The following is a 15,000-nucleotide window of genomic DNA, read 5'->3' as shown; positions in this document are numbered from 1 at the left end:
CGACCAGGCAACCCTGACAGTGACGGCCCGAAGGAGAGGGTGCGCCCCTCCGGGCCCCAGGCAACCCGGAGGCGCCCGTCTTCCGTTAACCTTGTCCGAGAAGAGTGTGGCGACGGTCCCCCACCTCCTCTACAACACCCCTAGCGTCCGTGTTCGGACCGTCTTTGCTCCAGCAGGAGCGCCATCAAGCGTACGGATCTGACTTTGAGCAGGCCACGGTCGGGTCTGCGAGCACAGGGCTCTCGTTTGCATGCAAGATCTTGGACACTGTCCATTTTCTTACGAGGAGTGTTGTGTGTCTTTCACCCTCTGCTCGCCCAGGACGGTGCACCTTCACACACTGGATGCACGCCCAGGGCACCGGCGGTGAGTCTGGGTGTCCAAACCAGCCCCCGCGTTTACTGGAAGTCTCGCCCGCACAGAGTGCATTTTATCTGGGCTGAGCCAGACCGCTTCCCCACCCGGTCTGACCACCACGGTTCTCTGTTCCGTGGACCTCATTCGATCGGACACTGTCCGTAATTTCATTTTTCTTTCGGAGGTGCACCTTCCTCCGTCGCTCCAGGGGTGTCTCAAGCCCCTGGAGTCGTTTTGCCGTTTACCCAGACCGACGGTTCGACAAGCATATGGTTTTTGTTTTAGCCCGGGATCAAAGGAGCCCCGGGACGGACGAACCTGCGACGCGCGGGTTTCCTACACACGGGTCTCGCTCCGCTCGGGCCTGGGCTCGAGGCGGCACGGCCGCTCATAGGGCGCGTGAGGAACCGTCCGCCCGTGAGGGCGGGGGGGTGGTAGGCCTCTGGATCGAGGCCGTAACGGGGAAGGGTGCTTTTCAAAGCGGGTGGGAGGCGCGGGGCGAAGTCAGGCTCTGTGCCGTGATGGGGGGCCCCCAACGAAACCCCGCCAACCGTCAAAGCCTGACGACGGTCCCGACGTCACCGCTGCGGACATCCGTTTTCAGACGGGCCATCTGAGTCTCCCGAGGTCGACGCGGCCTGCTTTCCCCGGAGGGAGGCCGCGTCTCGAGTCGACGCGCAAAGCGGGGAGGAGCAAGCTGCCCATAGCGGTCTCGCGACCGGGCAGGGGCCGTCCCCAGGCGCGTCCAAAGTTCCAATCGACCAGTCAACCCTGACAGCGACGGCCCGAAGGAGAGGGTGCACCCCTCCGGGCCCCAGGCAACCCGGAGGCGCCCGTCTACCGTTACCTTGTCCGAGGAGAGTCTGGGTGTCCAAACCAGACCCGCGCGTTTCCTGGAAGTCTCGCCCGCACAGAGTGCACTTTATCTGGGCTGGGTCAGATCGTTTCCCAACCCGGTCTGACCACCACGGTTCTCACTTTTTCAAATTTGACTCCAGAGTCAGGCCCGCCAAGGGGACTTTGAGCTTGATTCGTGCCCAGGAAGTCTGCACCCTTCCTGGGATGCAGTTAGAGAAGAAAACCAGCAGCCGTCATTTTCCTGGAGGTTTCGTACATGCAGAGATCCACCGCCGCGGTGGTGATTGAATTCTTTCTCTCCCCAGCGCAACATGACCGGGCTTTTTTTTTTTCCTGGGGGCCCTCTCCCACCAGGACTTCCAGAGCTCCACCGCGCGCACTGTGTAATCTGGATTTTATACCCAAGCAGAGAGACTCTGAGCGGGGGGCTCATGGTGGTCTGTTAATGGGTTCTGTGTGCCCTCCACCGCACTACTTCCCCTCTCCCGATAAAGACCCCAAGGTCCGTTTTAGGACCGTCTTTTCTCCAGAAGGAGCTCCAGGGGTGTGGAGCGAATCTGAATCTGACCCAGGACGGCGCACCCTCCCTGGGATGGCCAGGGAGGTTCTGAGATCGTGGAGCTCTGATCACACGGCAACATTTTGGACTCTTGTCAATTTTTCAAATTTGACTCCAGAGTCAGGCCCGCCAAGGGGACTTTGAGCTTGATTAGTGCCCAGGAAGTCTGCACCCTTCCTGGGATGCAGTTAGGGAAGAAAACCAGCAGCCGTCATTTTCCTGGAGGTTTCGTACATGCAGAGATCCACCGCCGCGGTGGAGATTGAATTATTTCTCTCCCCAGTCAGAGCGTACCCCGGCCGGGCTTTTATTTTTTTCCCTGGGGGTCCCACCAGGACTTCCAGAGCTCCACCGTGCGCACTGTGTAATCTGGATTTTTATACCCAAGCAGAGAGACTCTGAGCGGGGGGCTCACGGAGGTCTGTTAATGGGTTCTGTGTGCCCTCCACCGCACTACTTCCCCTTCCCGATAAAGACCCCAAGGTCCGTTTTAAGACCGTCTTTTCTCCAGAAGGAGCTCCAGGGGTGGGGAGCGAATCTGAATCTGACCCAGGACGGCGCACCCTCCCTGGGATGGCCAGGGAGGTTCTGAGATCGTGGAGCTCTGATCACACGGCAACATTTTGGACTCTGTCAATTTTTCAAATTTGACTCCAGAGTCAGGCCCGCCAAGGGGACTTTGAGCTTGATTTGTGCCCAGGAAGTCTGCACCCTTCCTGGGATGCATTTAGAGAAGAAAACCAGCAGCCGTCATTTTCCTGGAGGTTTCGTACATGCAGAGATCCACCGCCGCGGTTGGAGATTGAATTATTTCTCTCCCCAGTCAGAGCGTACCCCGGCCGGGCTTTTATTTTTTTTCCCTGGGGGTCCCACCAGGACTTCCAGAGCTCCACCGTGCGCACTGTGTAATCTGGATTTTTATACCCAAGCAGAGAGACTCTGAGCGGGGGGCTCACGGAGGTCTGTTAATGGGTTCTGTGTGCCCTCCACCGCATTACTTCCCCTCCCCGATAAAGACCCCAAGGTCCGTTTCAGGACCATCTTTTCTCCAGAAGGAGCTCCAGGGGTTGGGGGCGAATCTGAATCTGAACCAGGACGGCGCACCCTCCCTGGGATGGCCAGAAAGGTCTGATACCATGGAAGCTCTGAACCCACAGCAACCTTTTGACTCCAGAGTCATGCCCGCCATGGGGGCTTTGGATTCGATTCGTGCCCAGGAAGGCTGCACCCTTCCTGGGAAGCACTTAGAGAAGTAAACCAGCAGCCGTCATTTTCCTGGATGTTTCGTACATGCAGTGATCCACCCCCGCGGTGGAGATTGAATTCTTTCTCTCCCCAGCCAGAGCACACCCCGGCCGGGCTTTTTTTTCCCCTGGGGGCCGTCTCCCACCAGGACTTCCAGAGCTCCACCGAGCGCACTGTGTAATCTGTATTTTTATACCCACGCAGAGAGACTCCGAGCGGGGCTCACGACGGTCTGTTCATGGGTTGTGCGTGCCCTCCACCGCTCTACTTCCCTTCCCCGATAAAGCCCCGAAGGTCCGTTTCAGGACCGTCTTTTCTCCAGATGGAGCTCCAGCGGGTGGCGGGCGAATCTGACTCTGGCCCAGGACGGTGCACCCTCCCTGGGCTAGCCAGGGAGGTCGTAGAGCATGGAGCTTTGAACCCACAGCAACTTTTTGGACTCGGTCAATTTTTTTCGAATTTGACTCCAGAGTCAAGCCCGCCATGGGCGTTTGAGCTTGCTTCGTGCCCAGGAAGGCTTCTCCACCTCCTCTACAAAAGCCTGAAGGGACGTTTTAGGACCGTCTTTGCTCCACACAGAGCTCCAGGGAGGGCGGGGGAATCTGACTCTTGCCCAGGACGGTGCACCCTCCCTGGGACGGCCAATGAGGTCGTAGAGCATGGAGCTCTGAACGCACCGCAACTTTTTTGGACTTTGTCATTTTCAAGAGCTTGGCTTCAGGGTCATTTTCTCCACGGGCTTTGGGCTTTATTCGTGCCCGGGAGAGGTGCGCTTTGCCTGGGATGGACTTTTTCAGAAGAACGGGCCCGTCTTTTCCTGGAGGTTTCATGTTTTTAAGAGCTCCGCCGTGGCGGAGATTGAACTCGCTCACCCAGCCAGAGTGCAGCCTCTCCGGCTTGGTCCACTGCCTTGAAGGCCCTGGAGCTTTGAGACCACAGCAACATCGTGGACTCTGTCATTTGTAAGAGCTTGTCTCCTCCACAGAAGCCCGAAGGGCCGTTTTAGGACCGTCTTTGCTCCAATATGAGCTCCAGGGAGGGCGGGCGAATATGACTCTGGCCCAGGACGGTCCACCCTCCCTGGGCTTCCCAGTGAGGTCCGAGAGCATGGAGCTCTGAACGCACCGCAACTTTTTTGGACTTTGTCATTTTCAAGAGCTTGGTTTCAGGGTCATTTTCTCCATGGGCTTTGGGCTTTATTCGTGCCCAGGAGAGGTGCGCTTTGCCTGGGAAGGACTTTTTCAGAAGAACGGGCCCGACTTTTCCTGGAGGTTTCATGTATTTAAGAGCTCCACCGTGGCGGAGATTGAACTCGCTCACCCAGCCAGAGTGCAACCTCTCCGGCTTGGTCCACTGCCTTGAAGGCCCTGGAGCTTTCAGTCCACAGCAACATCGTGGACTCTGTCATTTTTAAAGCTCGGCATTCCACCGTGGGCGTTTGAGCTTTATTCGTGCCCAGGAGAGATGCACCCACCCTGGGATGGACATTAGAGGAAAATCAGCCCGTCTTTTCCTGGAGGTTTCATGGTTTTAAGAGCTCCACCTTGGCGGAGATTGAACTCGCTCACCCAGCCAGAGTGCAACCTCTCCGGCTTGGTCCACTGCCTTGAAGGCCCTGGAGCTTTCAGACCACAGCAACATCGTGGACTCTGTCATTTGTAAGAGCTTGTCTCCTCTACAGAAGCCCAAAGGGACGTTTTAGGACCGTCTTTGCTCCATACGGAGCTCCAGGGAGGGCGGGCGAATCTGACTCTTGCCCAGGACGGTGCACCCTCCCTGGGTCGGCCAATGAGGTCTTAGAGCATGGAGCTCTGAACGCACCGCAACTTTTTGGACTTTGTCATTTTCGAGAGCTTGGCTTCAGGGTCATTTTCTCCATGGGCTTTGGGCTTTATTCGTGTCCAGGAGAGATGCACCCACCCTGGGATGGACATTAGAGGAAAATTAGCCCGTCTTTTCCTGGAGGTTTCATGGTTTTAAGAGCTCCACCTTGGCGGAGATTGAACTCGCTCACCCAGCCAGAGTGCAACCTCTCCGGCTTGGTCCACTGCCTTGAAGGCCCTGGAGCTTTCAGACCACAGCAACATCGTGGACTCTGTCATTTGTAAGAGCTTGTCTCCTCTACAGAAGCCCGAAGGGACGTTTTAAGACCGTCTTTGCTCCACACGGAGCTCCAGGGAGGGCGGGCGAATCTGACTCTTGCCCAGGACGGTGCACCCTCCCTGGGTCGGCCAATGAGGTCTTAGAGCATGGAGCTCTGAACGCACCGCAACTTTTTGGACTTTGTCATTTTCGAGAGCTTGGCTTCAGGGTCATTTTCTCCATGGGCTTTGGGCTTTATTCGTGTCCAGGAGAGATGCACCCACCCTGGGATGGACATTAGAGGAAAATCAGCCCGTCTTTTCCTGGAGGTTTCATGGTTTTAAGAGCTCCACCTTGGCGGAGATTGAACTCGCTCACCCAGCCAGAGTGCAACCTCTCCGGCTTGGTCCACTGCCTTGAAGGCCCTGGAGCTTTCAGACCACAGCAACATCGTGGACTCTGTCATTTGAAAGAGCTTGTCTCCTCTACAGAAGCCCAAAGGGACGTTTTAGGACCGTCTTTGCTCCATACGGAGCTCCAGGGAGGGCGGGCGAATCTGACTCTTGCCCAGGACGGTGCACCCTCCCTGGGTCGGCCAATGAGGTCTTAGAGCATGGAGCTCTGAACGCACCGCAACTTTTTGGACTTTGTCATTTTCGAGAGCTTGGCTTCAGGGTCATTTTCTCCATGGGCTTTGGGCTTTATTCGTGTCCAGGAGAGATGCACCGACCCTGGGATGGACATTAGAGGAAAATCAGCCCGTCTTTTCCTGGAGGTTTCATGGTTTTAAGAGCTCCACCTTGGCGGAGATTGAACTCCCTCACCCAGCCAGAGTGCAACCTCTCCGGCTTGGTCCACTGCCTTGAAGGCCCTGGAGCTGTCAGACCACAGCAACATCGTGGACTCTGTCATTTGAAAGAGCTTGTCTCCTCTACAGAAGCCCAAAGGGACGTTTTAAGACCGTCTTTGCTCCATACGGAGCTCCAGGGAGGGCGGGCGAATCTGACTCTTGCCCAGGACGGTGCACCCTCCCTGGGTCGGCCAATGAGGTCTTAGAGCATGGAGCTCTGAACGCACCGCAACTTTTTGGACTTTGTCATTTTCGAGAGCTTGGCTTCAGGGTCATTTTCTCCATGGGCTTTGGGCTTTATTCGTGTCCAGGAGAGATGCACCGACCCTGGGATGGACATTAGAGGAAAATCAGCCCGTCTTTTCCTGGAGGTTTCATGGTTTTAAGAGCTCCACCTTGGCGGAGATTGAACTCCCTCACCCAGCCAGAGTGCAACCTCTCCGGCTTGGTCCACTGCCTTGAAGGCCCTGGAGCTGTCAGACCACAGCAACATCGTGGACTCTGTCATTTGAAAGAGCTTGTCTCCTCTACAGAAGCCCAAAGGGACGTTTTAAGACCGTCTTTGCTCCATACGGAGCTCCAGGGAGGGCGGGCGAATCTGACTCTTGCCCAGGACGGTCCACCCTCCCTGGGCTTCCCAGTGAGGTCCGAGAGCATGGAGCTCTGAAAGAGCCGCAACTTTTTTGGACTTTGTCATTTTCGAGAGCTTGGTTTCAGGGTCATTTTCTCCATGGGCTTTGGGCTTTATTCGTGCCCAGGAGAGGTGCACCCACCCTGGGATGGACATTAGAGGAAAATCAGACCGTCTTTTCCTGGAGGTTTCATGGTTTTAAGAGCTCCACCGTGGCGGAGATTGAACTCGCTCACCCAGCCAGAGTGCAACCTCTCCGGCTTGGTCCACTGCCTTGAAGGCCCTGGAGCTTTCAGACCACAGCAACATCGTGGACTCTGTCATTTGAAAGAGCTTGTCTCCTCTACAGAAGCCCAAAGGGACGTTTTAGGACCGTCTTTGCTCCATACGGAGCTCCAGGGAGGGCGGGCGAATCTGACTCTTGCCCAGGACGGTCCACCCTCCCTGGGCTTCCCAGTGAGGTCCGAGAGCATGGAGCTCTGAAAGAGCCGCAACTTTTTTGGACTTTGTCATTTTCGAGAGCTTGGTTTCAGGGTCATTTTCTCCATGGGCTTTGGGCTTTATTCGTGCCCAGGAGAGGTGCACCCACCCTGGGATGGACATTAGAGGAAAATCAGACCGTCTTTTCCTGGAGGTTTCATGGTTTTAAGAGCTCCACCGTGGCGGAGATTGAACTCGCTCACCCAGCCAGAGTGCAACCTCTCCGGCTTGGTCCACTGCCTTGAAGGCCCTGGAGCTTTCAGACCACAGCAACATCGTGGACTCTGTCATTTGAAAGAGCTTGTCTCCTCTACAGAAGCCCAAAGGGACGTTTTAGGACCGTCTTTGCTCCATACGGAGCTCCAGGGAGGGCGGGCGAATCTGACTCTTGCCCAGGACGGTCCACCCTCCCTGGGCTTCCCAGTGAGGTCCGAGAGCATGGAGCTCTGAAAGCACCGCAACTTTTTTGGACTTTGTCATTTTCGAGAGCTTGGTTTCAGGGTCATTTTCTCCATGGGCTTTGGGCTTTATTCGTGCCCAGGAGAGGTGCACCCACCCTGGGATGGACATTAGAGGAAAATCAGACCGTCTTTTCCTGGAGGTTTCATGGTTTTAAGAGCTCCACCGTGGCGGAGATTGAACTCGCTCACCCAGCCAGAGTGCAACCTCTACGGCTTGGTCCACTGCCTTGAAGGCCCTGGAGCTTTCAGTCCACAGCAACATCGTGGACTCTGACATTTTTAAAGCTCGGCATTCCACCGTGGGCGTTTGAGCTTTATTCGTGCCCAGGAGAGATGCACCCACCCTGGGATGGACATTAGAGGAAAATCAGCCCGTCTTTTCCTGGAGGTTTCATGTTTTTAAGAGCTCCACCGTGGCGGAGATTGAACTCGCTCACCCAGCCAGAGTGCAACCTCTCCGTTTTGGTCCACTGCCTTGAAGGCCCTGGAGCTTTGAGACCACAGCAACATCGTGGACTTTGTCATTCAAAAGAGTTTGTCTCCTCTACAGAAGCCCAAAGGGACGTTTTAGGACCGTCTTTGCTCCACACGGAGCTCCAGGGAGGGCGGGAGAATCTGACTCTTGCCCAGGACGGTGCACCCTCCCTGGGACGGCCAATGAGGTCGTAGAGCATGGAGCTCTGAACGCACCGCAACTTTTTTGGACTTTGTCATTTTCAAGAGCTTGGCTTCAGGGTCATTTTCTCCATGGGCTTTGGGCTTTATTCGTGCCCAGGAGAGATGCACCCACCCTGGGATGGACTTTAGAGGAAAATCAGACCGTCTTTTCCTGGAGGTTTCATGGTTTTAAGAGCTCCACCGTGGCGGAGATTAAACTCGCTCACCCAGCCAGAGTGCAACCTCTACGGCTTGGTCCACTGCCTTGAAGGCCCTGGAGCTTTCAGTCCACAGCAACATCGTGGACTCTGTCATTTTTAAAGCTCGGCATTCCACCGTGGGCGTTTGAGCTTTATTCGTGCCCAGGAGAGATGCACCCACCCTGGGATGGACATTAGAGGAAAATCAGCCCGTCTTTTCCTGGAGGTTTCATGGTTTTAAGAGCTCCACCTTGGCGGAGATTGAACTCGCTCACCCAGCCAGAGTGCAACCTCTACGGCTTGGTCCACTGCCCTGAAGGTCCTGGAGCTTTGAGACCACAGCAACATCGTGGACTCTGTCATGTTTAAAGCCTGGCATTTGAGCTTTTATTCGTGCCCAGGAGAGCTGCACCTCACCTGGGATTCAGATTTTTAGAAAATCAGCCCGTCTCTTCCTGGATGTTTCATGTTTTTTCCAGTTACTCCCCAGCCAGAGTGCAGTCTCTCTGGCTTTGCTCTCTGCCTTGAAGGGGCCCTGGTGCTCAGGACTCCCAGTGATCCAACTCGGTCATTTTCAACCTCCCTCCCCAGCCAGGGTGCCACCTGGCTGGGCTTGGATTGCTCCCGGAGGCCCTCTCCCTCCAGGGCTCCATGGCACTGGCAAAATTCAGATTTTATCCCACCCAACCAGAGTGCCACCTGGGCTGGGCTTGGATTGCTCCTGGAGGCCCTCTCCCTCCAGGGCTCCATGGCACTGGCAAAATTCAGATTTTATCCCACCCAACCAGAGTGCCACCTGGGCTGGGCTTGGATTGCTCCTGGAGGCCCTCTCCCTCCAGAGCTCCATGGCACTGGCAAAATTCAGATTTTATCCCACCCAACCAGAGTGCCACCTGGGCTGGGCTTGGATTGCTCCTGGAGGCCCTCTCCCTCCAGAGCTCCATGGCACTGGCAAAATTCAGATTTTATCCCACCCAACCAGAGTGCCACCTGGGCTGGGCTTGGATTGCTCCTGGAGGCCCTGTCCCTCCAGAGCTCCATGGCACTGGCAAAATTCAGATTTTATCCCACCCAACCAGAGTGCCACCTGGGCTGGGCTTGGATTGCTCCTGGAGGCCCTCTCCCTCCAGAGCTCCATGGCACTGGCAAAATTCAGATTTTATCCCACCCAACCAGAGTGCCACCTGGGCTGGGCTTGGATTGCTCCTGGAGGCCCTCTCCCTCCAGAGCTCCATGGCACTGGCAAAATTCAGATTTTATCCCACCCAACCAGAGTGCCACCTGGCTGGGCTTGGATTGCTCCTGGAGGCCCTGTCCCTCCAGAGCTCCATGGCACTGGCAAAATTCAGATTTTATCCCACCCAACCAGAGTGCCACCTGGGCTGGGCTTGGATTGCTCCTGGAGGCCCTCTCCCTCCAGAGCTCCATGGCACTGGCAAAATTCAGATTTTATCCCACCCAACCAGAGTGCCACCTGGCTGGGCTTGGATTGCTCCTGGAGGCCCTGTCCCTCCAGAGCTCCATGGCACTGGCAAAATTCAGATTTTATCCCACCCAACCAGAGTGCCACCTGGGCTGGGCTTGGATTGCTCCTGGAGGCCCTCTCCCTCCAGAGCTCCATGGCACTTGGCAAAATTCAGATTTTATCCCACCCAACCAGAGTGCCACCTGGCTGGGCTTGGATTGCTCCTGGAGGCCCTGTCCCTCCAGAGCTCCATGGCACTGGCAAAATTCAGATTTTATCCCACCCAACCAGAGTGCCACCTGGGCTGGGCTTGGATTGCTCCTGGAGGCCCTCTCCCTCCAGAGCTCCATGGCACTGGCAAAATTCAGATTTTATCCCACCCAACCAGAGTGCCTCCTGGCTGGGCTTGGATTGCTCCTGGAGGCCCTGTCCCTCCAGAGCTCCATGGCACTGGCAAAATTCAGATTTTATCCCACCCAACCAGAGTGCCACCTGGGCTGGGCTTGGATTGCTCCTGGAGGCCCTCTCCCTCCAGAGCTCCATGGCACTGGCAAAATTCAGATTTTATCCCACCCAACCAGAGTGCCACCTGGCTGGGCTTGGATTGCTCCTGGAGGCCCTGTCCCTCCAGAGCTCCATGGCACTGGCAAAATTCAGATTTTATCCCACCCAACCAGAGTGCCACCTGGGCTGGGCTTGGATTGCTCCTGGAGGCCCTCTCCCTCCAGAGCTCCATGGCACTGGCACAATTCAGATTTTATCCCACCCAGAGTGCCTCCTGGCTGGGCTTGGATTGGATTGCTCCTGGAGGCCCTCCGAGGGTGGTGGTGGTGTGTGTGTGTGTGTGTGTGTGTGTGTGTGTGTGTGTGTGTGTGTGTGTGTGTGTGCCTCCACCACACTCCCTCGCCATACAACCCCTGTGGTCAGTTTTAGGACCGTCTCGGCTCCAGACGAGGCACCCGGGGCGGCGGGCGAACCTGCGTCTGGCCCAGGACGGACCGACCTCTTCGGGGCTGGTCGGGAAGGACCGAGCGCCTGGGTCTTCCGGTCACCGCCAACGTTTGGCACTTAGGTTTTGGAGCGAGCTCGGCTCTGGAGCTCAGCCAACCCCACCGAGGAGGACCGAGCCGTGCCCAGGGATCGAGCCACCCGGGGCGGGCGAGAGACCTCCGTGGAGAGACGAGCCCCCAGGGCCAAGCCACGCTCCCAGGGAGAAAGGGGGGCAAGCGCGCGCGCACACACACACACACACACACACTCCCCTTCTCCCCATAACCCAAATGGCTCGTTGCAGGACACCCTTTGCTCCGGCAGTTCCTCCAGAACCGCGGGGCTGGGCGCTTTAAGCCGGGTATGAAGCACCGAGCTCGGCCCGCGGGCGGGCCGCCGACGAGCGCCTGCAGTTTGCAGGATGGTAACCCACTGCAAACGGCTTTAAACGGCCGTAACTCGGCGAAGCCGCGTCCGATCGACGCCAAATTTTTATCGTGTTTAGAGCGGGACGAGAGCTTTCCAACGAGACCACCCGCAGCTCCGGGGGCCCCCGGGGGCCCGAGATACAGCGCCGCGAAAGCGAAAAACGCGAATATCTCGGCGAAAACTCGACGGATTCGGCGGGCACCGAGCTCGTTGGAAGCGTCTAGTCGAGACGAACAAAACGGTACCGGTTTGGTGAATTTTGGTGGTGTTTTCGCGGAGATATCGGCCGAAAACCACCGGGCGCGCTTCAAAATGGCGGCCGCCGATGACGTCACGGCCTCGGAACAAAATCGCCCGTATCTCGGGAACGCGAAGACCCAGAGAGCTCAAATTCGGGTGAGGGGGTCCCAGTAGGGCCCTTGCTCGAACCCTGGAGTGACGGGCCTCGGGAGCGCCCCCTACGGGATCGCCGTTCGCTGGGACCCCCGACTTTGGACGGCTGTAACTCGGGGACCCGGGCGAGTTGGACCTCGGGGGTGGGCTCTTTCGAAAGGCCTCGTCCGGCACTACGATCTATTAGAGTTTGGGGAATATTGGGCCGGGGGTTCCCGAGATATAAGCCCGTAAAGGTGCGCCTTTGACCGGGCGTAACTCCCTGGCCCGACGGCCCTCGGGGACGTGGGTGGGCTCGTTGGATAGGCCCCCTCGAGCCCTACGAGCGACCCGAGTTTGGAATTTTTTCGCCGCGTGCTTGTCGAGATATTCGCGAAAAACAAAAAATTTCCCCACCACGCTGCGCTCGTGGCTGACACCCACGTCTCCGACGGGACTCCCGGGACCGCGGGGGGCGACCTGACCGTGCCCGAGAAAGGTGAACCTTCCCGGGACCGCCGCCAGAGCCTCAGGGGCCCCGGAAGTCCCGGCCCACTGCAGGTTTTGGACTCTGAGGCGTTTTTCGGACCGGGAAAAGGGCACCGACTTTGGGCGGCTGTGGCTCGGGGACCCGGCCGCCTAGAGACTCCAAACTCGGGTCAAAGTAGGGTCTCGGTGGGCCCCTTCCGACGAGCCCGCCCCGGAGCTCCGGTGCCCCCCGGTCCCGGAGAAAAGTGGCCCGACGGGACGGCGCGCGCCTCGGAAGGAAAGGTCCCAGGGGCCCGGGGAGGCTGGGTCAGAGGGGGCCCGGAGGGATCCCCCGACCCCCGAAAGGGCGAGACTCTGGGACCTCCCCTTCCCGAGATACGGGCCGCTTTTTCAAAAAGTCCCTCGCGCGTTACCGGGCCTATCTCGGGACCGGGGGGTCCCAGAGGCCGGGGACGGCGGGTGGTGAGGGGACCCCGGGGGACCCTACTTCTCCCGCCGTCTCGAACCCCGGGGACCTCCCGGTCCCGAGATACGGCCACTTCCTGTCCGGATTCGACCGGGCGTAACTCGGAGAGGAGGCCGAGTTGGGGCTCCGGACTCTGGGGGTGGGGGGAGTACGACGAGACCCCCCGACACCGGGCGTAAGGGGGCCGGACTCTGCTCGGTTCCCGAGATACGGTCACTTCCTGTCCAGGTTTGATCGGGCGTATCTCGAAAAGTAAGCCGAGTTGGGACTCCAAACTCTGGGCGTGGGGGGTGCTCGAGGACACCCCCCTGTGCCCAGCGTACGGAGCCCCAACTCGGCTTGGTTCCAGAGATATGCCACCTCAAATTTGGAACTTTGACCGGACCTAACTCGAAAAGTAAGCCGAGTTGGGGCTCCATACTCTGGGCGTGGGGGGTGCTCGAGGACACCCCCCTGTGCCCCGCGTATGGAGCCCCAACTCGGCTTGGCTCCAGAGATATGCCACCTCAAATTCTGAACTTTGACCGGACCTAACTCGAAAAGTAAGCCGAGTTGGGGCTCCATGCTCCGGGCGTGGGGGGTGCTCGATGACACCCCTCTGTGCCCAGCGTATGGAGCCCCAACTCGGCTCGGTTCCCGAGATACGCTCACTTCCTGTCCAGGTTTGACCGGGCGTATCTCGAAAAGTAAGCCGAGTTGGGACTCCAAACTGTGGGCGTGGGGGGTGCTCGAGGACATCCCCCTGTGCCCAGCGTATGGAGCCCCAAATCGGCTTGGTTCCGGAGATGTGCCACCTCAAATTCTGAACTTTGACCGGACCTAACTCGAAAAGTTAGCCGAGTTGGGGCTCCATACTCTGGGCGTGGGGGGACCACTATGAGACCCCCCTGTGCCCAGAGTATGGAGCCCCAACTCGGCTTGGTTCCAGAGATGTGCCACCTCAAAGTTGGAACTTTGACCGGACCTAACTCGAAAAGTTAGCCGAGTTGGGGCTCCATACTCTGGGCGTGGGGGGACCACTATGAGACCCCCCCGTGCCCAGAGTATGGAGCCCCAACTCGGCTTCAGCACTGAGATACACCGGTTCAAACAAATGCACTCTGGTCAACCCTACCTTAAGAGAGTCCCAGTTAGTCCCACCGTTTACCCGGCTCCGGGAACCGGACGATTTGGGGCTCCAGACTCTGGGCGTGGGGGGGCGACCCGCGTCCCCAGAGTTCGGAGGCCCGACTCGGCTCGGCTCCAGAGATACGCCACCTCAAAAGTTGGAACTTTGACCGGACGTAACTATAAAAGTAAGCCGAGTTGGGGCTCCATACTCTGGGCGTGGGGGGTGCTCGAGGAGACCCCCCTGTGCCCAGAGTATGGAGCTCCAATTCGGCGTGGTTTCCGAGATACGCCCGGTCAAACCTGGACAGGAAGTGGCCGTATCTCGGAATCGGAATGTCCCAGGAGCTGGGGACGGTGGGGTCTGAAGGGGCCCTATGGGCCCTCCCCATGCCCGGAGTATGGAGCTCCAAGTCAGTGGAGCACCAACATTTTCAGCGGGTGAATCCCTGTAAAGAATTGGGGATTTTTCATCATATGTGATGAAGTCCCCAATTCCTTACAGGGATTCACCCGCCGAAAATGTCTAAGTCGAAAACAGCATCCCACCTGCAACCGGCCTGGGACCCCCACGACGCCACACCCTCTGCCCGACTCGGAGAACCAGAGCTCCGGGCAGGGACCCACACCTAGGTCCACCCTCCGCCCGACTCGGAAAACCAGAGCTCCGGCCGTGGACACCCACCTTGGTCCACCCTCATACCCGCCTCAGGGAACCAGGGACCCGGCCTGGAACCCCCACGACGCCACACCCTCTGCCCAGAGTGAGAGAACCAGAGCTCCGGGCAGGGACCCCCACCCTGACCCAACCACTGCCCGACTCGGAGAACCACAACTCCGGGCAGGGACCCACACCTAGGTCCACCCTCCGCCCCACTCGGAGAACCAGAGCTCCGGCCGTGGACACCCACCTTGGTCCACCCTCATACCCGCCTCAGGGAACCAGGGACCCGGCCTGGGACCCCCACGACGCCACACCCTCTGCCCAGAGTGAGAGAACCAGAGCTCCGGGCAGGGACCCCCACCCTGACCCAACCACTGCCCGACTCGGAGAACCACAACTCCGGGCAGGGACCCACACCTAGGTCCACCCTCCGCCCGACTCGGAGAACCAGAGCTCCGGCCGTGTACACCCACCTTGGTCCACCCTCATACCCGCCTCAGGGAACCAGGGACCCGGCCTGGAACCCCCACGACGCCACACCCTCTGCCCAGAGTGAGAGAACCAGAGCTCCGGGCAGGGACCCCCACCCTGACCCAACCACTGCCCGACTCGGAGAACCACAACTCCGGGCAGGGACC

Source organism: Siphateles boraxobius, unplaced genomic scaffold, assembly GCF_051911475.1.
Source record: "Siphateles boraxobius isolate OS27281-9 unplaced genomic scaffold, OSU_SipBor_1 107, whole genome shotgun sequence".
NCBI lineage: Eukaryota > Metazoa > Chordata > Actinopteri > Cypriniformes > Leuciscidae > Siphateles > Siphateles boraxobius.
The sequence above is the reverse complement of the archived record's forward strand: the minus strand, read 5'-3'. Positions refer to the sequence as shown.